The sequence below is a fragment of the Rhinopithecus bieti genome, unplaced genomic scaffold, assembly GCF_001698545.2.
Source record: "Rhinopithecus bieti isolate Rb0 unplaced genomic scaffold, ASM169854v2 scaffold_20101, whole genome shotgun sequence".
Classification (NCBI taxonomy): domain Eukaryota; kingdom Metazoa; phylum Chordata; class Mammalia; order Primates; family Cercopithecidae; genus Rhinopithecus; species Rhinopithecus bieti.
Genome location: NW_016810242.1, coordinates 1,795,518 through 1,806,897, shown reverse-complemented (window position 1 = coordinate 1,806,897; position 11,380 = coordinate 1,795,518). Strand labels below are relative to the sequence as shown.

Genomic DNA, 11,380 nt, shown 5'->3' with positions numbered 1-11,380 from the left:
GTCTAGGGGGGAGATGGTGTTGGTGTTGGTCTTGAGCCCTTGTCTTTTATGCTGTGGGATCTTGGTGTGTGAGTCGTGCTCTATGGGGAGAATACCTGTCACTGTTAATGATTTATTTTGAACTATCTATAACTATAAAATCAGTGGCTAGATTAACTCAAGCTACAGTTAAGGAGAGCAGTATGTAGACTGTAAGTGATAAATCTGATTAATGTACAGAGTTCTATGCATAAAGCAAGTCTGATAGAGTAAGACTACCTATTCTTTCTTCTTTCTCAATTAATCTTTTTATTTTCTCCCTGTACTCTTCTCTAGATTTCTCACTTTTTTTCATATTTACTAATGGGTGACCCCTCACAAAAAGAATAAGCATTTAGCTTGAAATAAACCAAATCTTTTTTTTCAGTTATCACTAAATAATCCTATAAAGAAAGTACTATTATTCCACCAATATTACTAATGAGAAAAAATGAGGCTCAGAGATGCAAAATAATTTACACAACTAAAAGCAGCAGAACTGCAGTTTAACCCAGTCAGTCTGATTCTGCAATTTAAACTGCAGTTTAACCCAGTCAGTCTGATTCTGCAATTTAAACTGCAGTTTAACCCAGTCAGTCTGATTCCAGAGCCTTGAGTCTCAACCACATGTTTACTCCTTCATCTAATTTCATCCCAGAACATCCTACTCCTACTGAATGGTTTCATCCTCTTGTTACGCCCTTATGCGTGGCAGACATGGTGCTGGGGTCAGGAGATATAAAAGTGAAATACAACATGTTCTTTGCCTGAAGGAGCTCCGAGCCTAGTGAAGAGCAAAGAGAAATAAACAAGTGCACAAAAATAAGTTCGTATGGCAAAAATACGAACAAACTGATGGGGAATCATAGGTAGGAGAAACTAACTCTTGTAGGAGTCAAAGAAGACTTCACATGGCGATGATAATTTAGATGAGTTTGAAAGGTGAGAAGGAGCTCAGAGAAGATGGGAAGAGCTTTCGGGGTAGAGAGAATGGGTTATGGAAAGACACAGGACAACAAGCGGGCCTTCTGTGTCTGGGCAAATTGGAGGTATTCATTGGGACCGGAACAAAAGAAACACAGGAAGAAACGGTGGGGTACAATCAATGGCAGAGGGTCAGTATTCATTGACTATTTGTTGAAATAGGGAATGAATGGATTTGGAAGTGACTTATGCTAAGAAAATGGGTTTGGGTTTTATTTTTTGGGTACAGACAGACCAACAGGGACTTAGGCAAGTTGCATTAGAGAAGCAAGGAAACTACAAGTGGTAGACAATGAAGCCAGGGGAAAAGAAAAGGGGCTGGATTTGAAAGGCAGTTCTGAGATGGAAGCCACACAACTCAGATGGGGAGAGAATGGAGAAGAGGCAGGAGTTACAGTAGCCAGGTGGCTGTTCATACCAGAAGCACGGCAAAGAGTGTAGGAGATACAGGTGTATTGGGACCTCATGAGTTCAGCTCTGGCTATGATTTTAACCACACAAACTAAATCTAGGTATACAAAAGCAAACTGAATAACAGCTGGATATAATCTTTGAACTTGGATGAGAAACCTCTATTCTCTAGACACAACTCCAGCACATTTCCAATGTTCCTCGAAGCACTGAGATTTCAACTCCAGAGGAGTCACCCTGTGTCCTGCGGTGTGCCTGTGACCTGGCGTCATATGCATGCCCATCTGAGGCTTTCTTCCTTTTTCCAGTGGAGTGTACCCAGGAGGTCATACTTCACCATTTTGTCTCTTAACTTGCATGCCTAGGAAGTTGCTTTTCTCAGGGTCTGCATTCAATTAACACTTTAAGGTTAACAGTTGTGGATCCTCAGGAGGGTGCCTCTCCGTGGCCACCTGGCCCTGCTGCTGCTAATGTAATACCTAACCTTGTATTTAGACTCTCCCTTAATCACATAGCCTGGTTTCCACCTGAATAGGCTCTCCCTTAGCTGAGAAAGCCAGGTGGCTGTTCATACAAGAAGCACGGCAAAGAGTGTAGGAGATACAGGTGTATTAGGACCTCATGAGTTCAGCTCTGGCTATGATTTTGCCACACAAACTAAATCTAGGTATACAAAAGCAAACTGAATAACAGCTGGATATAATCTTTGAACTTGGATGAGAAACCTCTATTCTCTAGACACAACTCCAGCATATTCCAACATTCCTTGAAACACTGAGATTTCAACTCCAGAAGAGTCACCCTGTGTCCTGCGGTGTGCCTGTGAGCTGGCATCACTGTCGCTAGTCTTCAACAATGGCACAGAATGCAAGAAGTTAAAGAAGTCTGGGGAGAGGGAAATGCCTGACCTGAAAAACTCTAAAATGAAAAACTGATATTGATCCATGACAAAATTCTTGAGTACTTTGAAGTGTGAGCAAGCAAGCAAGCTCCCTAGGAGTCAGAATTGGTTTAGGAAGAAAACCTTATGTCAAAATAAGTCTCATGTATTTTCTTTATGAAGAAAGATGGAAAAGGGAGAGTTGGGGAAAAACAAACAAGGACAGCTTGTGAAAGAGAATGTGAGAGGAGGGGAAGGAGGAGGAAAGAACCTCTGGAAGGAAGTTACAAAGTGCTGATGAGGAACTGGGGAGAGCAGTAACTGTTTTCAAATATCTAGAGCCCTATTGTGAGGAACAGACTGTTAGACTTATTCTAGAGAAATAAAAGAAAGCAAAATCAGGACCAATAAGGGAAGGTTATGGGAAGAAAGACTATGATTCAATTTCCAAAAGATCTTCATAATGTTTTAGGCTGCTGAATAAAAATTGGCTTCAGTGAACACCTCATGGCTGGAACTGTTCAAGCTAGCGCTGATTGACCACCTTCTTGAGTGTCTGCAGAGTGGTTGTCTTCACTGGCTTGGAAATAAGTGATGTTAAGTTTCCTTCTAACTCACAGATTCTGGCATCACTTAGCCCTGATTTGCCATCCCACGTTGTCAAGCTTCCTTCCACGCCCAAACACTGTGAAGCTTTGGCCTCTTGTCCCCAGGCTAATAAACCCTGTGGTTCTCAGATTTCATTTTCTAGCCTGACTGTGATATGCAGGCACCAACATGCACACATCTATCCTAGTGGTTGCAGAAGACAAAATAATGTATTCTCAGCCTCCAGTCACTTTTCTTTTATGGAGTTCCACTCGTTCCTGAGTTTCTCAATGAACCAGGTCAACATTCAGGGACTCTCACAGCCTCTTTTCCTCTCTACTCCTCTTTTTCAGTGTTGTTCTTTTTAAGTTAAGGGTAGTTTGCTGAATTTTAAGTTTTAAAATTATTCTTTAATCAATATATAATAATTGTACATTTATAAGGTATAGTGTAATATTCCAGTCCATGTATGCAACATGTAATGATCAAATCAAGGTAATGCCCTCTTTATCGGACTCATAATTTAGAACATACACAGAACCAGCCAAGCAAGAGGCTGGCTTATGATGCTAAAGTTTACCCGTGTTACTAGTAAACCAACTGTGTAACTCATGTCAAGGGATCATTAGGTGTTTACATGCCTCTGTGGATCCAGAACTCACTCCCCAAAGAGACTTTCTTCCTGTCCCTCCTTCGTCACCAGTGTGTCCCCAAGTAAGGCAGAGGCTCTCCTGGGATACAAAGAAAATGAGAATTCTCTAGGGCACTGGGGCTCATAACAAAGAACTTGGTGAGCAGCAGTTCTGGCTACCTCATTTTTCTCTCACCAGGCCTCCTGCCCAGCCAATAAGACTTCTTACTCACTCTGATTCACTGTCACATCCAGAGCTTATTTGCTCTTTGCAGGGGAGGAGGAAGAGGCACACTTCTGGGCTCAGAGGAGAGCTTGGCAGGGTGGCAGAATCATAGAGCATTAAACAGGTACAGAGGAGAAGACATGGCTGGGAACCCCTGCCAGATTCCTGAATCTTCCCCAAAACATATAACAGCCCTAATCTGCACACAACTATGCCTGCAAATCTTAAAATATACTCAGGGGCCTCAGCCTCTATGTCTCTCTCACTGCTCCACCTGCGTGCTGTGGATGTGAAGGCAAATGGGACTGTAACAGAGCATACACCAATCTCATCGCTGTAAGAAAATTCAAATTTACAAAGTAGACCAACCAGCAGAGATTGCATGCAATGCCAAAAGTTTCTTCTGGATTTATGAAAATACTACTTGACATAATAAGACATTTCCAAGTGGACATGTGTGTTTACAAATCAGTACCTACCTGATTCTAAAGTCAGGCAGTAGGGATTTACGTAACACTGAATTTTTATAAGCCATGGCCAGGCAAGAAGTAAGATACTGCATCTTGGAAATGGCATTAAGTGTTCCTCCAGTAGAGGATTTGATTTACAGAAATTCCATTTACATCGCACCCTTGTAGAAACACACCAGCAGTGCACAACCAACACATACAGAAGTTGCTGTGGGTGCATTGTTTCAGGAAGATCCATCTGTGGCTTCCTCCCACTCAGGGTTCCCCGGAGCTTAAGCACAGATGGAAAACTCTTGTGGAAAGAGAGAACGACAGGGTCTTTGAGGGAGATGGGTCACCCTCCCGCCTTCTGAGGCCTGTCTTCTGCATCTCAAAGACCTACCAGGATGCCTAAGGAAAGAAGGGCAAAGAGCCTCGGCCACAACCTGAGACACTGTTTCTCTCAGAGCATTAAGTAGCCCAGGCTCAGTGGTTTATTTCATTAAATAATGATCATTAATGAACAGGTTCCCTGTCTTATTGGTTGAGTGCTGGCTCTTCCTCTTATCAGTTGTGTGACAGCCTCTAAAACTCAGTGTCCTTATCTGTTATGAAAGTGTACAAATAGCATACCCTCATGGGGTTCTTACTAGGATAATTTTAATTAATGTTAATAAAGTACTTAGTAAAATGTTGTACATATGATGAGCATTTAACATATGTTAGCTACTAGTGTTCATTAATGTCATTAATATCTCATAGTACAGGGAGAATGCTTGCTTTCCCTAAGTTAAATAGAAATTTTGACTATTTTTTATTTTTTCAGACCATCTATTTTCTTTGTCACCTTACTCTTTTCTTCCCATGGAAGAATTGGGGAGGTTGGAGAGAGCCTGCTGTTTTCATCCATATTTCTCAATACTGTGTAGAGTGCATGGATTCAGATTCCAGCTCACAAAAGGCTCTTGTCTCTTGGACATTCAGGCCCAGCAATGGGAAATGCTTCTGATCATGTCCCCCTCCTCACGATCAGCTCACTTGGCAGAGCTGTCCCTCTGAGGTTTCTGGCTTGTCCCATCCCCACAATCCAGTGCTGGGTTCTCTAGTTGCTTCACTTAGGATTGGTCAAACCAATCTGATGGACAACCCAGTTGAATTTAGTTTGGGGCAAAGGCGGGATTGTAGGACTGGCATTGCCAGCTCTGACTCAGGTCCAAGCTGTTGTCTGCAGCCCAACTTATCTTCAGCTCCTTGTGAACAGACTCAGCTGTTTCTACTCCCAGAGGAAAAGATGGTAACTGGCATGGGAGCCAAGCTCCTCTCACCCAGACTTTTTATTATACCACGTGCCTCACCCACTTCTAATCCTTTGCATACATGGATCTTCCTGGAAAGCAGAACTCTCTGAGGCCTGGACTCTGTCTCCTTCAGGGTGTGTCCCCAGCCCTTGTAGAGTGGCCAACACACACAAATCCTGAATAAACATGAGCTGAATGAAGAAACACCCCACCCTGTGCCACTCACTGTTCTAAGCTCCCTGTACTGAAATGATTTTCTTGTGGGATATGTGGGAAGCTATGAGGTGAGAGAAATGTGGCAGAAGCTGAATAAAGAAAAAAATATTGAGAATCCTTGACCTAGAAAAAGCTATTCTCTTAAAGAGAGAGAGAGAAAGACCGTATGACTAGACAGCGTCCCTGTTGGCCTGTATCTGTGTCGTGACAGTTTCTGGATGAAGTCTATCTCACTCCTTTCTACACATACACATGTCTCTAAGAAGCAATTCATTCATGAATAAAATTAATTATTTCTTGAAGCAAAATTTAATCCTCTTTTCCTCTGCCTGACTGACTCAAGATCTCTTACCAAATCTCATCTGAAAACAAAACTGATCTTGCCTTCCCCCCTTGGCCATCCTGAATGCTCCCTTCGTTTCTTCCCAATTTTTATTTTCACATTTTCTCTTCACAGATCAACTTTGCAATCTTATCTCAAGCCAGGGTGGCTAACCTGGGTATAGCCACCAAAGACATGGGAAAATGTGTGGCAAGAGCCATTGTGTCCTGGGGATGCTTGGGACTGGCATCCTGAGAATTCATTCTGACACAGCATCCATAGACCAAACCTGTCCATCAATCACTGAGAATGTATTAAATGTCTTCTTTCTAGCATTTGAGGTGATGCATCCCAGTGCATTTTCTGGTGTGAATGCTGTCACTCAAACTGGACTGCTAATCTCTCAGAAATCAGTAGTATCCTGTTTTGTCCGTCTTTCGTGTTCTGCTATAGTGCCTAGAATAATGCATTGCATGAAGGAGATGCTCCATAAATACTTGAGAGAGGACCAAGTGTACAAAAGTACAGTGTGGTAACCTTACCCTGAATCCAATTGCTCAAGCATAAATGATGCCAATTTTTATTTGAACCAGTAGTCTCACAGGACCTTAAAGCACTATGTACCATCTTCTCACCAGGTGAGAGTTCACACTCCATTTTTCCAAAGCAGAAATGTAAGGAGTTGCTTTTGGTCCTACTTTCTCTACACATGCAGTGATTTTTACTTCATTTTACTGACCCCTAGTACTAGAAAATGACATGCCTCTTCAGGTGAGAGGTTTTTTTTGTTTTGTTTTGTTTTTTGTACCCTGGAAGAAATCAGTGTCTAAGAGACACTTTTGGCATTTCAGAGAGACAAAATATGGCATAAATAACCAGTGGGGAAGAACAGGGAAAGGAGAGGCATCGTCATGCACTTCTTGACATGGCACTGGCTGCTAAGTTCCTAAACCACATCTAGTGCTCCCATGCCTTTGTTTACACTGCTCCTGTGACTACAACACCATTCCACAAGCCTCCACCTGGAGTCTCCAGTCATCCACATAGTTTTTGCCTATGTGTTACTTTTTATTCCAGCTTTCCTTGACCTTTCTGTGCAGAGCAATCTAGCACTTGCTTACTTATCTGTAAGTGCCATCAGATCAAGAACTCTGTCCACCTTGTTTATAGTCTATTATCAGAATCTAGTGCAATAATAAGCACTAAGATGGCCCTCAAAAATGGGTGTTGAATGAATGACTATGTCTCTATTTATGTTCTTGAATTATAGCTGTTTGTTTATGTAATATTTCTCCTTGTTCCAAGAGAGCAGAATGCCTTTTCATTCGGTTCTTTGTATGCACATAGGAGGGTTCCATATGGGTCTGCTGCACTTATGTGGTATGTTTGTATGCCAGAAGTGGAAACAGAATTCTGCCCAAGGATAAGGACATGCTAGGCTTGTCGTCCAGATACTTCTGGGTTAAAATTCCTTGGGTGGAAGGCCTAAGATGCCTTGTGCTAGGTCTGCCATTTAGGTTAGGTATTTATGTTATAGGGCCTGTGTGTTTAGGCAGTACTGGACTCTTTGCTAAAGCAACCTCTAAACATTTTGTTCTGTCCCTCTCCTACCTTCTCACCCCTGTGGACTGAGAAATAGTGCCTGTGACCAGAACTGCAGGCTCATTGTTGCCATATTGCCTCTAATTTCACTCTAATTTAAATCACAATACCAGTTTGTGTACCATTCCTTTATCTCCTTGCATCTCAAGAAACTCCCTTATGGTCAAAACGCAAACCCAGTGAGAAGTTCAGAGATCAGCCAGTTTACTTTGGGCTGGGTGGTTTATGCAGAAGAGCTAACTTCCTTCCTTTTTCCCATCCACCTGAGAACTAGAGCCTTCCTTCTGGAGGCCTGCAGCCATGCGATAATGTAGCCTTTCTCTACCTCAGTGACTATAATGCACACCTTGGAAATCACTGGGATTCACCTAGGCAGACTGAAGTTGTCTTTGGTTGCCGTTTATTTATGTGGACTGTGATCTCTTAATTGGAGATGGTGCCTCTCCCAGGGTTCGCTGTTTATCCAATCAGTATTTGTTAGTCAGAGAGACGTGGTCCGGATGATAAATTAGCTCTGGAGCTCCTCCTGTGATTGCTTCCATAGCTGCCGTCTGCCTCCTCACATCCCCATCTCCCGGGAGGCACCCACAGGCTGCTTCTAGGCCCTCCAGCCTTTTCTGCTGTTCAACTTTTCTCCCAGCTGCTGTACCTACTCTTATGAGTTCATATGTCTTGGCACTAATAACTCCTAGATTTACCATCTCTGGACTCCTATTTTATTTTATTTTGCAGTGCCTCCTGTAAATAGTCTCACTGCTGCAAATGCATCATGGGGGGTGCTGTCTTTCCAGTACACGTTCTGTGCTTCTCCACCCTCTTCATTTTTGCTCCCCTCTCCATCTCCAAACACTTAGTGTAGACAAGTGCAGTACTCCTCAAGCTCTGATGCCATCTTGTTCATCTGGGGATCCTGTTAAAATGCAGATTTTAATTCCTTAGGTCTGGAGAGAAGCCTGACGTTCTGGATTTTTAACAAGCTCTCAGGCGATGCTAATGCTGCTGGTCCAAAGACTGCACTTTGAGCTTGCTGGGAGGTTGGTCAGCAAAATTTACAAGGTTGCCAAAAATTAGGTGAGCACTTCCTTCACGTCTAAGCCATTGCCAAGTCTTATTTTTCATCCTGATGAATTCCAGATATTCTTTCTTAGGGTTGTTGCTCTGTTGCCTTGTTTACTGCCTCATTCACCTGATTATATCCCTGGAAGCCCTATAGCTTCTTAGTGTTCAGTTTTGTTCTACAAATCTGCATACATATCCCACAATATGATAAGATTATGATGTCCCTTTTTAGTCAATAAAGATATTTATTTAATTCTATTTTGTTTTGACTTCTAACATTTGGCTTCTAATGTATCCCCAGACCATCCCTTTCCAAAAAGAGGTAGCTAGAAATAGATGTAATAAGGACTAAGGTCAATATTTTGGAATTGCATCCAGCATTGCTTTCCTCCCAACCACTCATCATTCTCTATGATTTCCAACTTTCTCTGTTAATGTTAATGTATTCTTTCCGAGTTTTAAGTGTTTCATCATAGTGGCTTGGATTTTTTCCAATCCCATGATTATCTCTCTATTAAAACCTTAATACAAAAAAGAAATAAAAAAAAAACAGACTGCTCATTACTTTGATTTGTAGCAAAGAGAGAATGGAACATTACCACTAGAGTGTTTCGAGAAACCATATTTACATTTGCATCAGCTCAATTTAGGTGCCTGATTAGGTGCGTGTTATGATGAAGATGCACTTACCAGTCAAAGGGAGGTGGCGTGGTCTAGAGTAATGAGCAGGAGACTTCAAGTCAGGAGCCCTGAGTGCTATTTCTGGCTGTGACTGGCTACCTCTCTGACCTTGAACAAGTGCATTTCACATGCCTTAGACCATAGTAGCCCACTGTAAGGCTGCTGTGAAAGGTTGGTCTCTAAGTGTTTATTGCAGTGGGGGCTATGGAATGGAGCAAGTTATGGGGAGCCTGGAAGTCACACGTGGAACTGGAGACAGGACCTCTGTTCTTCTAGCTCTTACCATGAGCCTATTAAGAGATGGGTCTGAGAAATAGGCTAATAGATCAGATCTTGTTTTGACAAGGCTCAAAGATATGCTGAGAGGTTGGTTAATGTTTAATTTACAAGATTGTCAAAAATTGGGTGAGATGCCCAAGACCATCCTGTTATCTAGGAGGGCTTAACCAGAGTGCATATTGTCTCTGTTCTCTTCATAGTATATCCTGAAACTATGATTTTCATCCCTGGAACAAAGGATCCAGCAGTCACCGGCCACTGGAGGACATGCCTAAGGAAGGCCTGCTCAGTGAGCCATCCTTAACTTTAGACACAAGGGCTTGACCTACGGCAACTTTAACATATGCTGGAAACCATCTTGCTTCTTCTCGTAGCCCACAAGGCCAGTAAGATTGTGCCCCAGAGAAGATCCAATTATTCTTCAATTGAGTTCCCCTCCCAGCAAAGAGCTGGATTGAAGGGTAAAGGTTAACATGCTTTAAAAAGGAAAGCAAGAGAACAGTGTTCCCCCCTCTAATATAGGCTGTTGAATGTTAGGCCCTCAGCAGACATTAAAGCAAAAAAGCACCTATGATTCTCATCTCATTATCCTTCCTACATAGGCTAATTTTAAGAGAACAACCTAATAATAATCGGCAGTGTTTATTAAGCACTATCCTAAGTGCCTACATCAACTACCTCCTTTAATTTTCACATTAATCCATTAGGTAGGCACTATTACTGTCCCCACTTTACAAATATGAAAATTGAGGGACAAGAAAATTATGTAATTTGCCTGACATTATACAGATAGAAAGTTGTAGCTTCAGGATTAGAACCCAGGTCACCTGGCTCCAGGACCTTCACTCTTAAGCACCTACGTCTGTATGGATACAAATTTGTAATGAGGAGAGCGATAATCTCTGGAGGTCCACGATTACAGAGGCTGCACCTATTCTAGAGTGACTAGTCATCTCAAAGTGAGAGCATACTCCAACATCCTAATAAGAATAGATGGAATTTGTAGTTAAATATTATAACCTTGCTATGCAATGGTTTTGATCTGTTCAACAGGTAGAAGACAACGGAGGGTCTCTTTCCTATTATGCAAGAAACCTTCCAGTGATTCTGCACCAAATATTCTGACCCCCTTGAATAATAGTTTTATTCTTCTCGACCACAGTGCTTCTCCTTAAATGGAAGACACATGTGGCTACTATCTGATTTCTATGTCCCAAAAGCTTCCTGAAAGGGGGAAACAAAATATTAATTCTGTTTGAGACCCAATATTTCCCCTTCAAAGCATTTCTGATATTCTTTGTTTTTTTTAAATCCTTCAACTCTTCTGGATAATGGGAGAGAAATTTGAGGATGATTCTCCATGTGTGTTTTACCAGTTTTCTTTGACCTGCTTTAGTCAATGCCAGCAAGGTCCTAAATTTGCCAGAGGAAATTGCCACTAGATACAAAGTGGGAAGGGATAAAAATGAATTCCCATTGGGATAATGTAGAGCTCTATAAGGGCCCATGAGCCACCATTTTGCTTCATCACTAAAGGCAAAACTCGAGGAATGCTCCTGAAGCAGCGGTGTGTGACTGTCCTCTCTCTGCCCCACCAAAGGGTCACAAATCAGAATACTACACTCCTGTCAGAATGACTGGTTACTGTTTCCCCAAGTACAGGTTCATGTGCAATAACTGACCCCAGAGAAACAGAATGGCACAGTGTAAGAGTTTGTCACATTAAATGATCAGAA

General features: G+C 42.1%; 1 protein-coding gene across 1 annotated transcript in view; it reads right to left on the bottom strand.

The window, feature by feature from the left end:
• Positions 1–11,380, bottom strand: part of BRINP2 (BMP/retinoic acid inducible neural specific 2) — a 110,537-nt gene that overhangs the window by 38,739 nt on the left and 60,418 nt on the right. The gene's annotated exons all lie outside the window — the stretch shown is intronic.